This window comes from Dermacentor variabilis, chromosome 2 (genome assembly GCF_050947875.1).
Source record: "Dermacentor variabilis isolate Ectoservices chromosome 2, ASM5094787v1, whole genome shotgun sequence".
NCBI lineage: Eukaryota > Metazoa > Arthropoda > Arachnida > Ixodida > Ixodidae > Dermacentor > Dermacentor variabilis.
In genome coordinates, this window is record NC_134569.1 from 244,072,502 (window position 1) to 244,096,792 (window position 24,291).

At 46.7% G+C, this 24,291-nt stretch overlaps 1 long non-coding RNA gene across 1 annotated transcript; it reads left to right on the forward strand.

Annotated features, from left to right (window-relative positions):
• The first annotated feature begins 17,872 nt into the window (after positions 1–17,872).
• Positions 17,873–20,674, forward strand: LOC142571239 (uncharacterized). The gene is made up of 3 exons (XR_012825808.1): positions 17,873–17,957; positions 18,535–18,597; positions 20,634–20,674. It is a non-coding gene; the product is annotated as an uncharacterized LOC142571239 (long non-coding RNA).
• The last annotated feature ends 3,617 nt before the right edge of the window (positions 20,675–24,291 follow it).

The window sequence follows — 24,291 nt, forward strand, 5'->3', positions numbered from 1 at the left end:
ATTAAAACATGTTTTCAAGCATTTCAGATATGCGAAATTGACTTAAACTGACTCGAAGCGAGCGCGTCGCGCACGATATTATTATTTTTAACGTGAGTCGGAGTCGGCTGTATAGCTTTTGACTAGCCGAATTCACGGCCGCCTGCGCACGTGTGATTGCGGAACTACGAGGCCAGAAGCGTTTAGAAATCGTTCTATATCTAGTTACTCATCACGATCAGCAAAGCACATCTACAGCGGATAAATCAAAGAAGTTTTTAGGCATGTAGGGCCCTCTGGGTTAACTTGTCGACAAGATAGCCTCGCCGCCTACGGGATCATCTGACTGAGCTATGAGAATGCTCGGTTGCCTTAGTGGAAAGTTCGAATCCTCTCTCTCTCTTTAAATCTAATGGCGGTGAACGTGAATTTCACCTCCTCCAGCACACTACACCTGCAGGCTTGGAGTGGCGCCTGACATCGACAAAAGGTGCCGAGAGCGAGTGAGGCTATACATAATCCAGGTACAACCAAATTAGGAAGGCCCACTAAGCTTGAACAAGGACACTCCCTCACCAGAACAGAAATTGGTCTCCCTGGTACAGGATACGGCCACCCCCTTCCAATTGACTCCAACAACTAAACCATGACCCTCAGTCCCCAGCAGCTGAGGAGCACATGACCAAGGTGGCGGTCAGACCTGTAATGCAGCAGAAGGTGCTAAGAATCTCTGGGTCCAGTCAGGGTGCAAATGGAAACCAACCCTTGCAACGTTTAACACCCGAACCCTGTCAAGTAAGGCTAGCTTAGCAGGACTCTTTGAGGAACTATCAGACATTGTTTGGGATATCATCGGCCTTAGTGAGACTAGAAGAACTGGTGAGGCTTATACATTGCTGAGTAACGTCATGTCCTCTGCTATAGGGGTCTCCCAGATAGGAAGCAATACGGGGTAGGCTTCCTAATCCATAAGGACAGAGCGGGCGACCTTGACGAATTCTACAGCATTAATGAGAGGGTAGCAGTAGTCGTAATCAAAGTTAATAAGAGGTACAGATTAAAGGTAGTACGAGCCTACGCTCCAACATCCAGTCATGATGATGATGCAGTAAATCAGTTTTATGAAGACGTGGAATTATCGATGAGAACAGTGCAAACTCAGTATGCTCTAGTAATGGGCGACTTCCATGCAAAAGTGGGCAAAAAGCAGGCTGGTGAACAAGCAATTGGCAACTATGGCGTCGATTCTAGGAATGCTAGAGGAGAGATGCTGGTAGAATTCGCAGAAAGAAATGAGCTTCGAATAATGAACGCCTTTTTCAGGAAACGTAACAACAAAAAGTGGACCTGGAAAACCCCTAATGGTGAAACAAGATATGAAATTGATTTCATACTTTCTGCCGATCACAGCATAGTGCAGGATGTAGAAGTGATAGGTAGGGTAAAGTGCAGGGATCATAGGTTAGTGAGGGCTACGATTCACCTCAGTTTGAAGAGAGAAAGAGCAAAATTGGTCAAGAAGTAACAGGTCAAGCTAGAGGCAGTAAGGGTAACAGCAGACAAATTCAGGCTGGTACTTGCAAACAAATATGCAGCCTTACAACAGAGAGATGATGACATAGAGCTAATGAATGAAACTGTAACTAGGTTGGCTTCAGAGGCAACAATTGAAGTGGGAGGCCAGGCACCGAGGCGACCAGTAGGCAAGCTCTCCCAAGTAACAAAGGACCCAATAAAGAAAGGACAAAACGTGAAAGTGTCCAACTCGAGAGAAAGACTGAAGAAGCCGTAAAAAATGGACGCATGAATGCAGCCTGAAATCAGTGAGAAAGAAACTTGGCATAGGACAAATCAAGATGTATGCATTAAAGGATAAGCAGGGTAATATCATCAGCAATCTCGAAGCTATAGTAAAAGCAGCGGAATAATTATATACTGACCTGTACTGTACCCAGAGGAGCCATGATACCTCTATTCGAAGCAGTATGGAACAGGTTGCAGAGACTCCTCCTATAACTAGCGATAAGATCAGAAGGGCCTTGTGACATGAAACGGGGAAAATCGCAGAAGAAGATTAAATAACAGATTTATTCAAACATGGAAGAGACATAATGCTTGGAAAACTGGCAGCTCTCTATACGAAGTGTCTATCAACTCCAAGGGTCCCAGATAACTGGAAGAATGCGTACATTATACTAATCCACGAAAAAGTAGACGTTAAAGAATTGAAAATCTATAGGCCCATTAGTTTACTCCCAGTATTATATAAAATATTCACCAAAATAACCTCGAATAGGATAAGGGCAATAGTGGACTTTAGTCAACCAAGGTAAGAGGCTGGCTTCAGAAAGGGATAGTCTGCAATGGATCACATCCATGCCATTAATCAGGTAATCGAGAAATCTGCAGAGTACAATAAACCTCTCTATATGGCTTTCATAGATTACAAAAAGGCATTTGATTCAGTAGAGATACCAGCAGTCATAGATGCATTACGTAATCAAGGAGTACAGACCGTTTACGGAAATACCCTGAAAAATATCTACAGATATTCCACAGCCACCTTAATTCTATACAATAAAAGCAGGAAGATACCTATAAAGAAGGGGGTCAGACAAGGAGACACACTCTCTCCAATGCCATTCACTGCGGGCTTGGAAGAACTATTCAAGCTATTAAACTGGGAAGGCTTAGGAGTAAGGATCGACGGCGAACATCTCAGCAACCTTCGATTTGCCGATGACATTGTTCTATTCAGCGACACTGCAGACAAGTTGCAACAAATAATAGAGGGCCTTAACAGAGAGAGCGTAAGAGTGGGGTTGGAGATTAATATGCAGAAGACAAAGATAATGATGAAAAACCGGGGCAAGAGAACAAGAATTGAGGATCGCCAGTCAGCCTCTAGAGTCGGTGAAGGAGTACATTTACCTAGGTCAATTAGTGACAGGAGACCCTGATCATGAGAAGGAAATTCATAGAAAAATAAAAATGGGTTGGATCACATACGGTAGACATTGTCAGCTCCTGGCTGGAAGCTTGCCATTATCATTAAAAAGGAAGGTGCACAGTCAGTGCATATTACCGGTGCTGGCATATGGGGCAGAGACTTGGAGACTGACAAAGAAGCCTGAGAACAAGTTAAGGACCGCGCAAAGAGCGATGGAACGAAGAATGCTAGCCATAGCGTTGAGACAGAAAAAGAGCAGTTTGGATCAGAGAGGAAACGGGTATAGAAGATATTCGAATCGACATTAAGAGAAATCAATGGCGCTGGGCAGGTCATGTAATGCGAAGATTAGATAACTATCGGACCATTAAGGTGACAGAGTGGGTACCAAGAGAAGGGTAGCGCAGTGGAGGATGGCAGAAGACTATGGGCGATGTGACGAAATTAAGAAATTTGCGGGTGCTAGTTGGAATCGGTTGGCGCAGAACAGGGGTAATTGGAGATCGCAGGGAGAGGCCTTCGTCCTGTAATAGGCATAAAATAGGCTGATGATGATGTTGATGTTATATTCATTAGGTTCGAAAGCAAATAGTTATTCAATAACTTTTAATAGTGAATTCTAAAGTCGAATCAATCTGAATAGCAAATACCGTTCGATTAGACTGTTTCCACTTCATTTCGCCTGCTTCCACGTTGAAGGAGATCGCCAGGTCAAGCCATGGAGATTACTTTGGTATATACTTGCCGGTCTCCCCGATTCAGTCATCGTCATCCGCATCACCATAATAATAATAATAATAATAATAATAATAATAATAATAATAATAATAATAATAATAATAATAATAATAATAATAATAATAATAATAATCAGCCTGGTTACGCCCCCTGCAGGGCAAAGGCCTCTCCCATACTCATACTACCCTGGTCATGTACTAATTGTGGCCATGTTGTCCCTGCAAACTTCTTAATCTCATCCGCCCACCTAACTTACTGCCGCCCCCTGCTGCGCTTCTCTTCCCTCGGAATCCAGTCGGTAACCATTAATGACCATCGGTTATCTTCCCTCCTCATTACATGTCTTGCCCCCCCCCATTTCTTTTTCTTGATTTCAACTAAGATGTCATTAACTCGCGTTTGTTCCCTCACCCAATCTGCTCTTTTCTTATCCCTTAACGTTACACTCATCATTCTTCTTTCCATAGCTCGTTGCGTCGTCCTCAATTTAAGTAGAACCCTTTTCGTTAGCCTTCAGGTTTTTGCCCCGTACGTGAGTACGAGTAAGACACAGCTGTTATGCACTTTTCTCTAGAAGGATAATGGCAACCTGCTGTTCATGATCTGAGAATGCCTGCCAAACGCAACCCAGCCCATTCTTATTCTTCTGATTATTTCAGTCTCATGATCCGGATCCTCGGTCACTACGTGCCCTAAGTAGATATATTCCTTTGCGACTTCTAGTGCCTCACTACCTATCGTAAACTGCTGTTTTCTTCCGAGACTGTTCAACATTACTTTAGTTTTCTGCAGGTCAATTTTTAGACCCACCCTTCTGCTTTGCCTCTCCAGGTCAGTGACCATGCATTGCAATTGGTCCCCTGAGTTACTAAGCAAGGCAATATCATCCGCGAATCGCAAGTTACTAAGGTATTCTCCATGAACTCTTATGCCCAATTCTTCCCAATCCAGCTCTCTGAATACCTCCTGTAAACACGCTGGGAATAGCATTGGAGAGATCGTATCATTCTGCCTGACGCCTTTCTTTCAGTCTCGGTACACAGGCAATATCTTGTCCCTTACACTGTTGTTCATATTAACGTCCAATAATTGCCTTGATTCTTTTTCTCGGAAAGCCGATTGTTTCACGTAGGGATGGCGCAGCTTTTAAGAAACAGGCTTGTTCCGGTCAGGAGTTCTCACTTTTTCAGTCAGCGCAGTTAGAATATTTGATAATTGTTCTCTTACGTACATTTAGTGGATATACATTTCTATGTACCCTCAGATTTACCGAGAAGTGCATTGGTCATTTGCATCTCTTCGCGCCGCGCAGTTAGTGAACCTAGTTTATTTCACTATCATAGTGTTTTCTTTTTTAACAATGTCCCTGATCAATATTCCACCAACAAAAGCGCGCGTAACGTGACATGATATCAATAAAATTTTCTTAGCTTGCTTCATGTTGCAGACAGGCGGCTTCTGTGGCAAAAATTACGTGTTACTTTTAGAAAAAAATGTTGAAAATAGCAGTTCACCTCGCTAAAGCTACAAGTGGTCCCAGCCGACAAGAGTCGGGGGGGGGGGGGCACCAAAGCAAGTAAACCCATAAAAAATTTTACTGTAAGAGAATCGCCTCAAAATATTTTTTAGGATACTACATGGACATTTAAAAATTAACAAATATGAGCCCGTGCAACTTCCAGGGAAACGAAGCCCAGTCGTGTTAATCACCAATTTCTTTTACGACCATACTTTGCTCACAGTGACGTGTTCCTCTATTGCTTTTTCCCTGCCGTGACTGAACTTTGGAACGCGATACCAATCTTTGAGGCGAATGCCAGTGATGTTTGTGAATTTGCAAAATCATTAAACATGTATTTCTGTGGTACCGCTGCCGCTTGATGAACCTGTTTATATGGTTTGTCTATATTTAAAACCCTCCCTGTAAGAACCCTCAGCAGAGGGTTCACGGTATGAATAAAATAAAATAAAATAAAAAATATATATATGGTGAATGTGCATTAAGCACTTCAACAGATCCTGTAGGCTCAGTTTCGTGCGACTTGTTTGAAGCATAGGGCAGGTGTTAGAGCTATGTCAGAGAGGCAAAAACATTTCAACTTCTCTAGAACACTCCTTTCTGGCACAGCATGCTTTCTTTGCTAATTAATGCTATTCACGACTTTGCCGAAAGGAGCCTCACCCCTCCCACTTTTGCTGTAATAATGGAACCGCTGATGTCAAGTGTGTCGAGCAACATCAGTGCATTTTCTGTATATTGTAACGTAGGTTGGAGACGGAGTGTTACAAAAGAGACGTTTCTCTTTAATGGCGGGCTAGAAGAAGAGCGTGCAGCTTACGCACTTCATCGTCTTTCATGGCGCCGACCTTCGCGCTCGCCGTCCTGCGGTGCGGGAGCCCCACATTTTTGTGTCAATTGCGCCCATGCGAAAAGCGACCGTCTCGGTCGCGTCACAAAGTTCTTTCAGCGACATAAGAAGTGGAGCTCCTCAGGTGCATCTCGGCGTTCACGTATGCGCATAGTATGGTTTCATGCGCACGACATGAACAACTTCAGCGCGAGGACGACGACGCAGCGAACCGGGGTCAGAACTGCAGGGGACGACTTCGTAGGTCACGTCACTGAGGCGGTGTGTAACCTTGTAGGGACCAAAATACCGGCGGATCAACTTTTCCGAGAGTCCACGGCGACGGACGGGCGTCCAGACCCACGCGCAGGCACCGGTATTGTAATGGAAGTCGCGTCGACCCTGGTTGTATCGAAGGGTGTCTGTATGCTCTTGGCTCCGGATACGATGCCGAGCAAGCTGGCGCGCCTCTTCGGCTCTTCGTACAAACTCTACCGCGTGTTCGCTGGTCGGGCTATTATCAGCCAGAGGTAGCATGGCGTCAAGTGTCCGTATACAAGTTCGAACGGCGTAAACTGTGGAGTCTCCTGTACAGCAGTGTTATACGTGAAAGTCACACAGGGTAAAATCTCGTCCCACGTCTTGTGCTCTACGTCGACATACATGGAGAACACATCAACCAGCGTTCTGTTCAGACGTTCAGTTAATCTATTGGTTTGAGGGTGACACGCAGTGCTTTTGCTGTGAGAGCAATGCGTTCGCTGGAAAACATCCTGCATAAGTTCCGCTGTAAATGCTGTACCACAGTCGGTGATGACAACAGACGGTGCACCATGTCGTAGGACGATGTGGCGTACAAAGAACATGGCCACTTCATAGGAGTTTGCTTGAGGGATAGCTTCGGTTTCGGCGTACCGGGTTAAGTATAGTCGGTAACGACGACTATCCATTTGTTGCGTGAAGAGGTCAGTGGGAATGGCCCAAGTAGATCCATTCCTATTTGTTGGAACGGTGCTTGAGGAGGGTCCACAGGAAGGAGAAAGCCGGCCGGTTTGACTGGTGGTTTCTTGCGGCGCTGACAATCGCGGCAGGTCTTCACGTACCGTTGTACAGAAGAATAAAGCCGGGGCCAGTAATACTTCTGTCGTATCCTTGCTAATGTCTTAGCGAATCCCAGGTGTCCCGCGCGTGGCTCACCATGGCACGCTTGCAAAATGTCTTGGCGCAGCGCCGACAGCACGACAAGGAGGTAAGTATTGGGGCCGCTTCTGCAGTTTTCCTGTAAAGGACGTTGTTGTGCAAGTAGTATGATGATAAGCCGCGCACGAGCGAGCGGGGTAAAACACCTTCAACTCCTTGAAAGTGCTCGATCAGCGGCAGCAGCTCAGGGACAGCGCGCTGGTGCTCAGTCATTTTTATGGCGTCGATAACGCCGAGAAATGGCAAGTCATTGTCAGGGTCCGATGACGTCGTAGGGAGTGGTGCGCGTGACAAACAGTCAGCGTCACTCTACGTCCTTCCAGATCGCTAGACAACTGTAATGTACTCTTGTAGGCGCAGGCTCCAACGTGCTAGTCTGCCTGAAGGATCCTTGAGGTTGGCAAGCCAGCACATCGCGTGGTGGTCACTGACTGCCTAAAAGGGTCTACCGTACAAGTAGGGTTGGAATTTACTAATGGCCCACACAACCGCTAAGCATTCTTTGTCAGTGGTTGAGTAGTTTTTCTCACCTTTGGTGAGACTGCGGCTTGCATAAGCAATGGTGCGTTCCGCACCAGCTAGCCACTGCACAAGAACTGCGCCAAGACCCGCATTGCTGGCGTCAGTATGAATTTCAGTGTCAGCGTCTTCGTCGAAATGAGCAAGTATTGGGGCCTCTTGCAAACGCTTGCGCAATTCATTGAACGACTGCTGCTGCTCGTCCGCCCAAATGAAAGGCACATCGTCGCGTGTGAGCCGTGTCAGAGGTTCAGCAATTCTCGAGAATCCCTTGACGAAGCACCCATAATATGCGCACATAGCAAGGAAGCGTTGGACAGCCTTCTTGTCTGTGGGTGGTGAAAGCTCGGCTACGGCTAACTTGTCGGGGTCTGGTCGGACGCCTTCAGGACCAACGACATGGCCAAGAAATTTGAGCTCTTGGAACCCGAAGTAGCATTTTTCAGGCTTGATGATGAGGCCGGCAGTATGGATCGCAGCGAGGACACACTCGAGTCGTGCGAGATGTTCGTCAAACGTGCTCGAGAACATGACGACGTCGTCCAATAAGTATACGAGGCAGGTTTGTCATTTGAGTTCAGCAAGCACAGTATCCATCATCCGCTGAAAGGTGGCAGGTGCGGAACAGAGACCGAAGGGGAGAACTTTGAACTCATAAAGCCCGTCATGTGTCACAAAAGCTGTTTTTTCACGGTCCTGTTCATCACCTTCGATTTGCCAATATCCTGATTTAAGATCCAACGATGAAAAAAACTTGGCATGTTGTAGACGATCCAGTGCGTCGTCGATGCGAGGCAATGGATAAACATCGCACTTGGTGACACGGTTCAACTTTCTGTAATCTACACAGAAGCGTAGTGTGTTGTCTTTCTTTCTGACTAACACTACAGGGGAGGCCCACGGGCTTGTGGACGGCTGGATCACGTCGTCTTGGAGCATCTCTTTCACCTGATGCTTGTTCCCTTCCCTTTCCACTGGAGACACTCTGTAAGTACGCTGACGAACAGGACGTGCGTACTCGTCCGTAATGATGCGGTGCTTTGTGATGGACGTGCGCCGCACTTTGGATGACGTTGAAAAACAGTCCGCAAATTCATTCACAAGACACAGTAGACGATCTTTCTGGTGGTCTGGCAGAGCGGCGTTAACGTGAATCCGTTCTTTTAGGCTGGGTAACGCAGTATGCTGACACGATGCGCTTTCAAATGTAGCAATGTCAGTTACATTAGCGATTTCGCGAAGGAATGCGATTGTTGTTCCTCGCGGTACATGCCGATATTCGTTGCTGAAGTTCGTTAGCAAAACGATTGAACATTTGTTTCGCGCCTGAAGAAGCCGTCTGGCTATACAAATGTGGCGCTCAAGAAGCAGGGACATGTTCGCCTCAGCAATTCCTTCGGCGTCGTCCTCCATGTCGCATCGGACAAGGGTGAGCACGCTGCTCTTGGGTGGCAACGTGACGTGATCGTCAGCTACGCGAAGCGCGACGTCATGGTCGTTGTTATTACTGTTCGCTATAGCTTGCGTAGCAGCGAAGCTCACTCTAGACTCTTGCAGATCGATGACGGCACCGTTCGCCTGAAGGAAATCCATGCCGAGTATAAGGTCCTTTGAACATTCAGGAAGAATGACGAAGTCGCCGATGTACGTGAAGCCCCGAATGTTGACTCCTGCCGTGCACCGGCCCATTGGAGTTATGAGGTGGCCTCCTGCGGTACGAATCTGAGTTCCGGTCCATTGCGTTGAAACTTTATTCAGTATACTCGCGAGATTCTGGCTCATAACAGACGTGTCCGCACCCGTGTCGATACACGCCGTGACTTCGTGGTCAACTATGGTAACTGGTACGTCGCAAGATACTGACACGGAATTACACTGCTTTCTCTGCGTCTCACTTACGTCATATCGCGGTCGTCGAAGTGGAGGATCTTCAGCGTTCGCAACGTCAGCGACCTCACCTCCGCAGGTCGCTGGACTCAGTTTTCCCGGGAGGCTGGGCTGAGTGAGCGACGCCTCGTTGCTCTCGACGTGAAGAGGGCGGGTGACGGGCGGGTGATGCGACGGGTGGGTGACCTGTTTCGGGCGGGTGACGGTGACCGGGGTTCGCGGAATCGTGGTGCAAACGAGGTCTTGGCGTCCGCGAGGTATGCTTCAATCTCCAGGGGGTGTTTACCATTGCACGGGCACGGCACATTCAGTGAAAATCCACGGAGCCCAGCTCGGCGGTAAGGACACGCCCTGTAGAGGTGATCGGCTTCACCGCAATGAAAACACAAGGGCCTCCGGTCAGCGGTGCGCCATACGTCGCTCTTGCGGGGTGGTCGTGTTTCGGCAAGGAATGGCGTGCGGCGGGGCCTGAAGTCGCCAGTTGCTTGTTCAACGGCGCGCACACCATGATAGTCCGGGACGTCGCGCGCATCGTGAAAAGTCGGAGACAACGAACTTCGCGCAGCTTCTGCATACGACATACGAGGCTGTAGCTGCCATACCTCGTACTGTGGTGTCTCGCTGCGCTCCAGGATTTGTGCTGCCTGCCTGATTTCTTCCCGGACGACCTCAGCCAGAGCGAGTCGCTGTACCGATGCTGGAGCCACCTGAAGCTTTTGGAGCTCTTCTCGAACAACAAGCCTAATGAGCTCCCGCAAGGCGTCGGTATTGTCCAAGGGCATAGCGAGAGGATCACGCGATAGGATCGACACGTCGCGGTTGTACTGCCGTGTTCGCTGCTGCACTGCCTTTTCCATTGATATGGCTTCCGCAAGAAACTCTGCAACGGTCTTTGGTGGATTGCGTATTAGGCCACCGAATAACTCTTGCTTGACACCGCGCATCAAGTTCCTGACCTTCTTTTCTTCCGGCATGGATGGTTCCGCGCGTCGGAAAAGTCGGCACATATCTTCGACAAACATTGCGACACTTTCGTTCGGCCGCTATACCCTCGCCTGAATTGCAGATTCAGCTCGCTCCTTACGATCGGGGCTGGCGTATGTGCCGATTAGCTGCCGTCGGAATTCGTCCCATGTCGATAGAGCCGCCTCACGGTTCTCGAACCATGTCCGCGCATAGTCCTCGAGGGCAAAGTAGGCGTTGCGTAGCTTGCGCTCTGGAGTCCAGCCGTTGTATTCTGCGACACGTTTAAAGTGATCGAGCCAGTCCTCTACATCCTCGAAGGTGTCCCCGTGGAAGGACGTGGGGATTCGCGGCTGGTTGAGGACGAGCTCGGTCGGCGCGGTCGAGGAAGATGATCGAACCGACGTACTGATCCTTCTGACTTGGTTGGGTAGCGGCTCGTGCTCCGGTGACAGTCCTTGAAGTCGGCGGCTTGTCCGTACGTGCACAGGAGTCAGCTCGACCGGACTTCGTACTGGGCTTGTAGACGGTCTTCGATCTGGGAGTGGTAGCATGTACCCCGCACCTCCACCAGAAACATGTAACGTAGGTTGGAGACGGAGTGTTACAAAATAGACGTTTCTCTTTAATGGCGGGCCAGAAGAAGAGCGTGCAGCTTACACACTTCATCGTCTTTCATGGCGCCGACCTTTGCACGCGCCGTTCTGCGGTGCGGGAGCCCCCTTGTTTGAAAAAATGAACCAGCTGTTAGTCTGCGCTCGTATCGTTGTCTTTCGTCCGGGTTGCGCTGCCCACCCACAGGAACATGGCAAATTTGCGTTGCAAGCAAGGCAGATGACTTGAAAGCGCCGCACCCGCTACTTTCCGGTCGGGAATGCTATGTCATGCTAATAACGCGTGTGGTATCCTGTGTTAACTTCCGGTTTCGGTTTTGGGTCTGTACATCAGGGCGCCACTCAGCGCCAAACGCTGTAAGTTGCCTCCTGCTTCCCCTCGGAGAAATAAAAGAGCATTCTTTGTCTGGTCCCCGACTGAAGCAGCCCGGCTCTTTCTTGCGGCGCTGCGCGCCCCGGCCGTTTAGGCCTCATGCCGTAACCCTTTCGTCCGGCCACCCCGTCGAAGCTACAACAAACTGGCGACGAGGTAAACCATTACTCTGCTTCCTACGTGCCCTTGCCGTACTTCTGCTCCTCCTCCTGCTTCCGGCATGCAAGACGCCGCAACTACGTCTCCTCCGCCTTTGTTCTCGATGCCCAGCATGGCGTTCGCACCCCTCATGGCCCCTTTCCGGGCATTACCCGGTACTCCTTCGGTACTGTGGCTCACATGGAAACGTTCTTTTCGAACGTTTCTCCAGGCGACCGGATGCGAGGCACTATACAAGACGAGAGGAAGAAAGCCATTTTACTGAGTAACTTAGGCTTCGAAGGCCAGCGTGTCTACTACGACCTCGCGTCGCAAACGGACCAGACGGCTACTACGTTCGAAAACATTATTCGCATCTTCGGCCAGCACTACGCAGAAAGCACCAATCCCCTGTTGCACCGCATTATTTTCCGGGACAGAAAGCAACTACCTGGGGAAGCCTTTCAGGACTTCGTCACCGCGCTACAAAGGCTAGCGCCTGCTTGTGCCTTCGGCGCTTGGCACGACGAGTCCATTCGCGACCAAATCCTCCAAGGCGTCGCATCAGCAAGAATTAGAGAAAGGTTACTCTACGAAGGAGCGTCCGTCACGGTCAAGAAGGCCCAGGAATTCGGACGAACCGTACAACAAGTTCACAAAGAACTTGAAGTCTTCAACAGCTCGTCTGTTCAGCGCGTCTCGACGCAACGCCAAGATGGCGTCGACAGCAATCTTCTTCCTCGCCTGGGCGTGCAAGATGGCGGTTCCCGCCACCCTTCTCCCTCGACCCGGCGGCTTCAAGATGGCGGTCAGCGGCATGGCGGAAAGTCGCGACCTGGGGAGGCCGGCCAACATGGCGCGCGGCCCGAACTTCGCGAAGCCAGTCGAGACATTGCAGGCCATTGCTACCGATGTGGTTCACCTCACCACATCGCATCTGATCCAGGCTGACCAGCCAAGAACGTTTCCTGCTGTGCGTGCGGAAAAGTAGGACATTTCGCTTCTGTTTGCCGTTCGAGGAACCGAAAGCATCGACAGTCCCCTGCTCGTACGCAGCTTGATTTCGCTACATGCCAACAGGTGTCAGGAGTTCCAGCTGACGCAAGCGTTCAGTTTCCGTCTCTCCCGCACAACGCTCCCTCGGAGTTCGCCCAGCCGTACTCAGGACAATCGGGACTTGTAAAGGACTTCATCCACGACGTTCATCTTCGAGCTTCAATGCAACCAGTCTCGGTGAAACTGCGTCCGTAACCTCGGGATCTCCGTGAGAAAGTCTGCGCTGCAAACGGTATTTCGTCGCTGGAAAACAAAGTTCAGTCAGTTTTTCAGGCAGTGCAGCCAACTGACAAGAAGTCGCTGCATTCATTTCTCGGTATCACGCGATACTACGCTAACCTGATTCCCCAGTACGCTGAATTGGCAGAGCCGCTTAGTAAACTGCTAAAGCAAGGACAACCGTTTGTCTGGGATCAGGATACCGAGTATAGCTTCCAGACTATTAAGGAGGTAACTGCATGCGAATTCGGCTCTTACGCTAAATGTGTTAAGACGTACGTGGACCGTCGTCGTGCATCAAAATGCCTTCAATTTCGTCCAGGAGATCTTGTCCGAGCACGTAACTCGAGAAAGTCCGATCCTAAATACTCGGGAACAATTAAGATTTACAGTAGGGTAGGTCGCAATACTTTCACGCTTGAAAATGGCAAACGATGGAATGCATCCAAACTTGTGAAATGCCCTGCACTATAGGATTTTCTTGGAAAATTCACTGAAAAGAGTCACTCCAGTGACTACTTTTCCCTTGATGATTGTCTCCTACCTTTTCTTCCAGTTACTACTGGTATAGGGGATACATTACGTTTCTTGTAGCGTAATCGTGAAGTGCGCACGTAATTACTACGGTGCTGACCGCCACACTAATTTGTCTTTCATGCCAAAAAGTTTTTAACACTAAAAGTAGTTAGCATTCTTACGAGGGGGGACTATGGAGTGTAAAGCGCTTTTACGCACAATGCCCAATCCACGACAGCCACAGACTCTCGAGTCAGGCCAAAAGTCAGGGCGAATGAGCCACCCATCTGTGCTGTCCCAGGGGGCACACAGATGTTTTACTGTATACTTCTGTACTCTGTGAATTTTCTGTGTTATCTGTGTGTGCAAGGCTGCATCTCATCATCCTCCCAAGACGGGTACTGGAACTGCAGAACTGGAGTGTAATAACTCATATTCAGTGTTCATGTGCATTTTTTTAAATAGGGAAGCCAGAGATATCATTTTCTATTGTCTACAGATGTCATCACTAATCGTGTGTTACAGTGCCAACATGTGTTCTTTGACTCGTGACTTACTTTTGTTGCGAGGAGAGCGAGTAGAGCATTTTTCCTTTCAAGGGAGAGGTGATGTGGTATCCTGTGTTAACTTGCGATTTCGGTTTTGGGTCTGTACATCAGGGCGCCACTCAGCGCCAAACCATAAAGGAATACAACAAGAGCGGACACTCCCATAGAGCCCAGCGGCCGAATTGACTGCAGCGCACCAAGCCGTGGATGTTGAAACCTGAAGCACACTTCCGGTTTCGGTTTTGTGCGCGCGCGTTTTGAATACTAGCTGGTGCGCGTCACGCCGGCTCCTTTTTTTTTTTTTGCTTTTGCAGCAAATATTTATATATTTATCTTTTATTTAATAAATATTTGGAAATCACTTTATTGATAAGTAAAATTGATTGCGAACGATCTGCACAAGGCTCCACTGAATATGTGCCACGTGCAGTTTCATAAAGACGCAAGACACCTTGTGAAATGAGGCAAAATTAACGTTTATTTTATTCTTTGTAAATGCTCGTCGCGGGCTTTTTGTGCGTTCATCCAGCGCTGTGGCACCAGGTAAGCAGCAGCAGTTTCCGCAGGAAGCTCCACCAGACGACGTGAGCTGAAAAAATTACAAGCGTTATTTTGGTATTGACATGTAAGAATAATGCCTGTAGAGGCGAAGCGTGCGAAAGTGGCGAGTGGGCGGCATTACAAACAAAAGCAGTTCGTATTTACACACACGGCGTAGAAAATACCCGACTCATCCCAAGCAATACCGTACATACCACAAACACATTCTAATTCCAAGCATTCCCCTCTTCCCAATACTTATTTCCTGCACTTTAATAGCACGAATGCGCGGGCAACGGCGCGTTTCGCGAACTTGGCTACAACCGACGCGATAGTACGCTACGAATACGCAGAGGTGGCCACAACACAGGCTCTCAACCTGAGCATGCTGGACGCTCGCAGAATTCCTTCTACTCGCACTCAAGACAAAATGCGTGCGTGCCGTTCAGAAGACAGAATTTTCGAGTTACTAGTTCCTGGCGTTTGAGCTCCTTGGCTTATCTCTCGTGCGTTCTGCAGGCGCAAGCAACGCACTCCCGTGTTATCACTCCTCACGATTGCTCGTCGCGTTTTCGACAAGCGTGGGTACCGAAAGAAGGCCTAAATTGTTACGGGGACATAATTGCCACAAACTTTTCGCAGTACGATTCAGTACGCGCCAAACTAACTTTGTCACCACGGCCGAGCTGCTTTTCGCTGCGTCGCAACAGGCGCGGCGAGCGGGCTTCATAAGAGTATCAAAAATATTTTTCAACAATGTTGGGCGTCAGAGAAAGAAAAGCGCCATGAACTTTTCAGTGCATTAAAGCGCGAAACCGCGCACCGCGGCCGGGCTGATTTTCGCTAACCGAGTCACAGCGCCAGGCGCGCCCACTGCGCTCGAAAGGTAGCCCAAAAAGTAATGAAATTAGTTTCAATAATGTTGGCAGTCAGAGGAAGCGCCAAAACTTGTCGCAGTAAAATTCAGTACACGCGAAACTGCGTCACAGCACCCTGTGCGACTAGCGTGCCCAAAAACTACCGAAATTAGTTAAAATAATATTGGGGCTTATAGGAAGCGTCGCAAACATCTCCCAGTACGATTCTTTAATTCAAATTAACTGCTCCACTACGGCCACGCTGATTTTCATTAACTGCGTCACAAGTCTAGCCTAGGTACCGGGCAGTAAGCCTAATTGCTTGAAGTGCATCGCAGACTGTCGAACAAAGTTTCTCACCTTGCCGTAGTTCAATAGTGCAGTGCTGCCATGTCGAAGTTCCGAATGAACGCAATAATTCGCCGGGAGGCCACCAAACCAGGCTAAATCCCAAAATAGAAAAACAGGCAGACGGGTGCCCGAACAGTCCAACGCTCAGATGGCTCAGATGCGCGGCCGGTCCCTCTCGCTTTGGCGGTGCGTCTGACGAATGACGCAAACATCTGGCTCGTCATTCGCCGGTTCGCCTGTCGCTAGGCAACGGAAGTAAGCCGCAAAGTTTAATTTGATTTATACGCAGATTTATTTAATTTTTCCGCGAAAGAATAAAAAAATAAAACAATTTCTGGTAATCTCATTTCCCATTCTTCTTTTTTTCGATGCTCGCGGCCCCAATTCGTCGATGTTAATACTATAGCGTGACGTGTTTCCTGTTTCCCATTTTCGCCGAGTGTCCGCTCTTGTTCAATCCCTTTCTCTATGGCCAAACGCTGTAAGTTGCCTCCTGCTTCCCCTCGGAGAAATAAAATAGCATTCTTTGTCTGGTCCCCGACTGAAGCAGTCCGGTTCTTTCTTGCGGCGCTGCGCGCCCCGGCCGTTTAGGCCTCATGCCGTAAACCTTTCATCCGGCCGCCCCGTCGAAGCTACAACAACGCGCATGTCGTTCGTTACTGGGAGGTACCGGGCTCGCAACGTTAAAGAAATGAAATGTGGACAAGACAGATGACGTTTATTGTTGTATGGCAAGGTACAACCCAAAGGGTGTAATTTTGTTTTAGAGTGTAAGCATAAATTTTTAGAGCTAGTTTTCTTCGATGAGAGTTTCGATTGATATTGCTAAGGAATAGGTAATTCAGTGTTTTATTTACTTTGGCTTGATTTTTCTACAAAATCCCCATAAGAGGAAAACTACGAATAGTTTAAAGCTGTGGGCACTAAGCATTGGAATTCTTGTACCGGAAGAATTTCTGCTATAAAATGGCAAACCGAGCTTAGGGATAAAACGGCAGCGTGCGGCAAGAACTGACTTCCCCATGATGTATGCTTTAGCGCGAAGAGATGCGCGACATTTTACGAACGCGAATTCACTCATTGTCAGCGAAAACCGTTCGGCTTTTAAGTTAAGCCTATAATCGGGAACAGCGCGCGCCGTAGACGAGCTTGCGATGACGAGAAACTGACAATTAAGCGCCCGGTTTCCTGGCGCACGCGGTGCAAATTTCGCTCCGTAACCTCACCCGGCGCCGTAGCAAATGACGAGAAAAAGACAGCTCTCGCCGTGCTCCTGGCACTTCCCACGAAACACAGAGCCTCTTAAAAACTTTTTGAAACAGCTACAAACGGCTATAGACGTCTTGGTCTATGATAAGACTGAAAATAGAATTTCTTCTAAACATAACCTCAGCACTTGGAATATGCTAGTATATATTCTATCTGCGGCAAAACCAACTACTGGTGTCACTAGAGTCTGTTTTGGTAAACGCATTCAGAATGTCTAACTCAAGAATTTTTCTAGTTCTTTTTGTCTAAAAGTGCATAAAATGCCAAACGACGTGCTAAATGTGCGGTTACCGTCGGCCGTCGGCGTTAGCGAATAAAAGACGCCACAGACAAATCGAACTCGTTGGAAACAACATAAGTTAATTGGCTTTATTATTAAATAATTTCACACCAGAACTTCAACAATCAAGGGCATGTTATTGTTTTCCATACGGGGCGCGCACACGACGCCTGGAAACCATTCTATGCTCGCGCAGCAGGTAGCAGCAGGAGCGAAACGCCGGCGTTGCACAGCGGTGTCACAGAGCCACCGCGTTGCGATCACTTCGGCGGCACAATCCAAATTTGTCGGACATCTCATTATGTGCTGAAAACACTGGGAGGCAGGAAGTTTGAAAAAACGGCCACTGCCGCCCGCTATGTCTCGGTCGTGGGTTCATTATCCAGTTGTGCGTCATTCTAAGCCGTTCTGTACAATTATACTGGATATTAACTGGAGTCATTTAGCTGTGCTGATGCTGTGTGCCGTGTGTCTTGCATCAGTGCTTCGTGACATCGGCTGTATTGCGTGTTTTCGCCGACGGCTTACTACCACAATGGCGGGGTCTGCGTTCGCCGCCTTCGTGTCTCGGTGCGTCTTTGTACGTCGCACGTTCGGATAACACTTTTTCCGGTAAGTGAAATACATAGCGCATCGTTTTTCGTCAACAATGTGAATATATTTAGGTGTTACCCGCGACAGTTCTTGATATATGGGCTCTTCTGCCCTGCGAGTTTTCGTCATTACTTTTATACGAGGCTTCTGCTTGTGTTCAGCCGTTCAGCACTACCGCGCTCCACGACTTCCGCAACAACAGTCAGAACTCAGCCTTTGTGGTTAACGTAGCACGAGCCAACCGAAAGGAGTGCATTCGAAGACGACGCGCTGGCTGTAATGCTGAACCAGACTGAACTCGCCTTATTTTGTGTCCTTTTGTTCTTACGTGTGCGCGCGTGTGTGTCAGTGACTATGCAGTTTGTAGCGTTCCCACTTTATAGCAAAACAAAAATATAACTGCAATGTTTACTTCATCTATACAATTCCAAATTAAATCGTCTGTTGATGTACAAATTTCACTTGTGTTTTGTTATAAATACGACAGCTTGGCATTTATTAATGAATGACTGTCACTGGGTCACCTTATTTGTAATTGCAAATCTGCCTTTCAACTGACTTGATGCTATCTTATTTCGTCCCTTTCACTCTATAGACGGCTGGACATCCTTCTTGTACCTTGGCGCTAGCTGGATGACGGGACCTCATCATGATCAGTGTAAGCCAATGTACTGTACCCTCTCTGGTCCTGCCAGTGCTTTTTATATGGGTTAAGGCCAGGGAGCGCTTCGTGGTAAAATAGCTAGTTGGTGTCTCACAAACGCCCATTTTTTTTGCACTGGTCCATTATAAGCTGCCACTATTATAACCAATTTCGCAGTGCCAGTGTACATACACAGTTCTACTAATAATTAGTTTCCCTAAGCCTTACAAAATTTACCTGTAGGTAGTCATTGCTATGTAAGAACTATGTACTTGTATGTATGTACTGTAAGTATTCCATACATGAGTAAAAATTTTCTACAACAGTGTACATTACATTTTGCTTCCCCTAATGCACAAATGTATTCAAGCAAGTATTTGATTAGTTTGGTATTCTAAATGTTTTCTGTGTGATTTAGTTTCTTTACAGGAACTTGCTGTACAGCATCAGCAAGCAGTCTAATTTAAGATGTATGTGTGCTGTAAAAGGTGTGCTTTGCCGCTAGAATTGATAAAACATGGGCCAAGGCTTCCATACAAGGACAAACTTCAATTTCGCTCTACCACCATCAGCACTTGGCTGGCGCTTGCAAAATGAATCACATCAAGTAGCTTGTGCCAGACTGTTTTTAACCTTATTGTGAGGAGATCACAAAGTGATCTGTGGAGGCGCCTGCGTCTGAGATATAGATTGCGCTGCAACACATGTGCGTGCAGAACAGGCATGATGCTGAGGGTTCCAGCAGTTTGCAGAGGTGCTTTTAAAATTTTGTCATAACTGCAATTTTACCTGTGCTGTTTCTTTATCACCTATTTGAATAATATCATTTGAGGTATTATCCGAATTTAGCAATCTATTTGCCCTGGCCCATTAGCCTGCCACATTTGCCTTTTCACTAGGTGGGCAATTATTCTGCATGGACCATTATTTGAATACACCTTTTTGTGTGCAATGGCTTCTCAGTTGCAAGTCAGCATAGATGCTCAGAATTACCTGAGGCTATAGATACACTGATGAATTTGCCACCTATACGAATCACTTTGCACTTTCTCATGCAAACAGTATGTTAACACTTCCAAGTCAGTGGGCAATGTTATCGTTTGATCACATCATGAGATACTTTCAACTTTGTATGACGCATCATCCAAGGTGTTGCGTCATTTGTGTGAGGTATTGCCCGAAGCCAATTGGGGTCACATGAAAATATATCAACAAAAGTGATTGATCCAGCTAGGAGTGTTGCTTTGGAACACCACTTTATCACCAGTCCTCCTTTGCATGCTACCTGCATACTCTGTACTGTGTCATGTTTAAGTTTCAAAGAAAGGCAACAGCTAGGCAGCGCGAAATGCCAAACTTGCTTTTAGTTCAACAATATAAAACGCTATTTGACTTTTTAATTAAGTTAGTACATCATTTACCTGCAGAGTGAATTACTGTTTTAAACTGATTATATTTTGCAGGAAGCTTCTCAGACTTGTTTGACAGGTTGATAAGTGGCTTTTTAGCCACCAAAACAGCATACAATAAATTAAAGGCTGACTTTGACTCTGCTACGCAGCTTAATGACTTTATGCCAGGAACAAGGTCTCTGAGTTGTGGCGCTGGCTAACACTCCCAGCGTTCTACTAGGACACATAAATACCCAAGAAAGTGGATGGGAAAACGACGCCGCTGTAGCTCAATTGGTAGAGCATAGCACGCAAAATGCGAAGGTTGTGGGTTTAGTTCCCACCTGCGGCAAGGTGTTTTTTCATCCACTTTAATTTCCATTAACTTGTCGTTTCCTTATTTAATTTATTAAGCACAAGTGATTTCCCCTATGTTGTCCTTGGTGTCAGTGTTTGTTGGCTTCTTATGATAGGAAATATACTAGTCATTTTAAACATCATCGCATACATACCTTAAGATACCCGTAATTTAAGAGAAAGGAGTGCTTAAATTTATTTTTAATGTGGGCCAAACTTCCTACTTAGCACATATTGCTAATTGAAGTTCCAATTTCAACATTCCCCTTTCCTCCCTTGCCCTTTTTTTCCTGTTCTGTGCAGGTATTGCTTTCCTATGTCTACAAGAACCGTCACGCGTGGCCTGTGACTGCAAGCTTTTGTGTGAAGCCAGTGCTCTCCTACGAAGGCTGGCCTACTCTGGCAGCGGCGGCAATCATCTTCAAGATTTACCCATGATCACCTTTGCTGCTATTTGTCACTCTTGTTAATTACACTTTCTGCATCTTTTCTAATTTATTAGGTAATAAAGTATGAGTATGTGACATGGTGTGAAGTTGATGCCTTGCTGCATTTTCGCTTGCAGTCACCTTTTATGCATGAAAAGCTCATCACACAGTTTATGAAAAAAAACAGCATATTATGATTTATCTTTCAGTTCTTGTAACATGCAACGTACAAGGAATTCACTAATGGATGGTATTCCGAAGAACTCGCCATTACTTCTGCGTGATGCTGTGCAAGCATGTGGCGTTACGTTACAAGAGGCACCCAGAAAATAAGTTACAATTTACTTTTAAATGAAATATATTTATACTGCTAGTTAGAGTGGTTCGCAGAATGTTTTTCCAGATGTGTACTATCCTTTATTTCTTAACTCACTGCAGCACAGTGTTCTGTTTCGTATACTGGTGTAAGGCTATTGTGCCCCCTGTAGCTGAAACCAGGATGTAATTTTTGCCTGAACTGCAGAATCACTGACAAAAGTTTTCTTTGCTAGAAACTATTTCAATTTGGTGGAGACCCAGCAGGGCAAAGTTTTGTCAATAATGACGTCTTTCACGCAGAGATGTTCTTGTTTAGGTCAATGAGTGAACATTGGAATTATATCAGCATACAATACAGATCTTGTTTTATTTGCAAAGTAATTCTGACAGGTGGCATTCAATTGATTGCTCTAATTAAAAAGCACAAATTGACCAATGAGGCTGTACTACACTATTCCCATGGTTCACATCTGGAAAAACTACCTCTGCATCACTCTATCCGACAATATAAACTTTTTTTTTCTGATGCCCATGCCTCGTTTAATATAAATTGTAACTGTGGGCAAACGTCGTGTTACTGTAACAGCTGCCGCAAAAATTTGAGGGAATGTCTAATAAAAGTCTTCAGTTGTTCCTGTCAAGCTGTCCATTAGCCAACTTTTAGCGTAACGTTAGCAGGGCTTACTGAAATACTTCTAGGCGTCCATGGCTACAAAATGTCTTGATCAAGACAGCTACTAGGCTTTTGAATTAGCCGTTCAAGACATCTTTTAGACATCAAATAGCTGCTTGTGTGTTTCGTGGGTTAATTGTGCCATGCCCTTTCAAAGTGGTTTCTCTACGAAAATAATGAACTGCAGAAGCACGGATTGGCAACTCCTAGTAACCTGTTTTCCTTCGTCGATCAGGGACCGCTCCTCCACTCCAACAGTGGGCACAGCCGACCACGACAGGGTCGGAGCAGTCCCTTCCTCTGAAGTGGTCCGAGCAGAGGCCGTAGCCGTTGTATATCTGCTGCCATGTCAGCCCCGCTAGGACTTCCCATTTAGCGTCATTTCGCCATATGTCACATCTGAAAAATGGGCAAAATAACGCGTGGTCATGAGTTAAAAACACTAAAAAGCGAAACCATAATGCAGAGTTCGAAGAAGGGACTAAAAAATTCTGCAGATCTAGGCATAGGTTGAAGAGTGAAGCGAACCTATGTCGTCACATAGGTAACTCGAACTTCTTGTAATTGAAAACCGAAGCATGACTGCTACTTAATTGGTACTATCTTTTTTTGTTACTTCTACGGTGTTCATGACCAATAAAAGGTGGTAATGTAATAAAAAAATTGGTCACCGGAATGTTTTTCACCGTAACCAGTTTGTGCAGCAAGCATTCAAATACCTTCGTCAGATATAAATTGCAAATTTTCGAATCGTGGAAAAAATGAAGAGCAACCGCTAACATATGCCGAAGCGAAATTTCCGTCTGCGCGCCAGCTAGCATCAATCGGCCCGGTAGCTTCAGTTTCTTACAACACTGAAGAAAAATGCGCCGCGCCAAACCTCCCAAAAAAAATATCCTCTTGAAAACAAGCGCCGAAGATCTTTTGTTTCGTCCTATATAGCTGTTTTCATAACCACAGCGCGTGTTTCTTCATAACGACTGCAGTAAAAGTGTACTTACCTCTCGTCCGCTGGGAAACGGAAAATATTCGCCCTTGTGTTGCTCGCCAAGTTGCATCATAACTGCAACATAATTGCATCACTTTACTTTATTGCTATGTAGGTCGAAAAGGTACAGCAACATATGCAAAATTACTGAATTTTTCTTTGGCTGCCAGACTCATGGCGACGCTTTATTTGCTGACACCGAAACTAGCCCGCCATTAAGAGGAAGCTTTAGCTCGGGCCCAACTCCGACGCGGCCTATTCAAATACATGTAAAAACGTTTTTCTGAGATACCCCCTGGACCGATTTTAATGAAATTTGTTGAATTTGAGAAAGGAAGTTAAATTTTAGTGACTGTTGGAAGCGGAATTTTGATTTAAGGCTTGAATATTGTTTAAAAGATTTTTAAAAATTCAGAAGTTTGAAAAAAATAGAAGCACGAAGTTTACAAACTAATAGCTATGCATCAAGAATAGATATCGCGGTTCTGTAAACGGCATCCATGAGATCATTCAAAGCGGACAAATTTCGTATGTAATTTTACATCTTACGTGAATTTGTTACGTTGTTTACGAGGGTACTGCAAAAGTTGTAATTAGATATCAATATTTTTTAGATTCATGTGTAAGATGTCAAATTTGTCCGTTTTAGATGTGCTATGAGGTACAATTCACAGAATTGCGATATCACTTTTTCTTCCTGAGTTACGGAGTTGTAAACTTGATAGTTTCGTTTTCTCAAAATTTGCCATTTTTGCCAATTTTTAATTAAAAAATTACGACCTAAAGCGAAAATTCGAAACCAACAGTCACTAGATTTTAAGTTTTTCTTTTAAGTGCAACAAACCTCGTCAAATTTGGTGCAGTGGTTGCCGAGAAAAACGAATTCTCCTTTTACATGTATTTATATAAAAGCTCTCGAGCTAAAGCTTCCTCTTAAGGCGAAGCCTCGAAGCCAGGACTACGCCGCCTAGAGAGGACCTGACAATGACACGTAAGAACAACGACAAAATGCGACGCAGCCGTGGTCTGACACCGCAAAATAACGGTAACCTAAGACAAAGAACCACCGACCTCGACGTCCACCGGCCACCGCTTTAGTAAACACAGGAGCCCACTGCTCCGTCATAAGTGGATCCTTCGCCGCCAAGTTAAAGGAAGTTCAGACTGCATGGGAAGGCCCTCATATCTGTACAGCTGGAGGACACCTTATGACGCCGGCTGCACGGGGAGAGTTACAGTGCATGGACGGACATACAATGCCACCTTCGTTATCCTGCAGGAGTGCTCACGCGACGTGTTTCTCGGTGTGGACTTTCTGAATCAACGCGGCGCAGTCATTGACCTAAAGTCGAAGACGATAACACTGTCCACCGACCAAGCGATACTGCCGGAGAGGAATTCCAGTAAACGTGTCCTGAGTGTACTTAAAGTCAGCATTCCGCCTCGCACCAGTATCGTGATTTCCTTCGGGCAGAAGCAGCTGAAACACGGGAGCCATCGTCGAGAGCGACCAACAGCTGCTACTCTGCCATGAAGTCGGCATAGCGAGGGGTA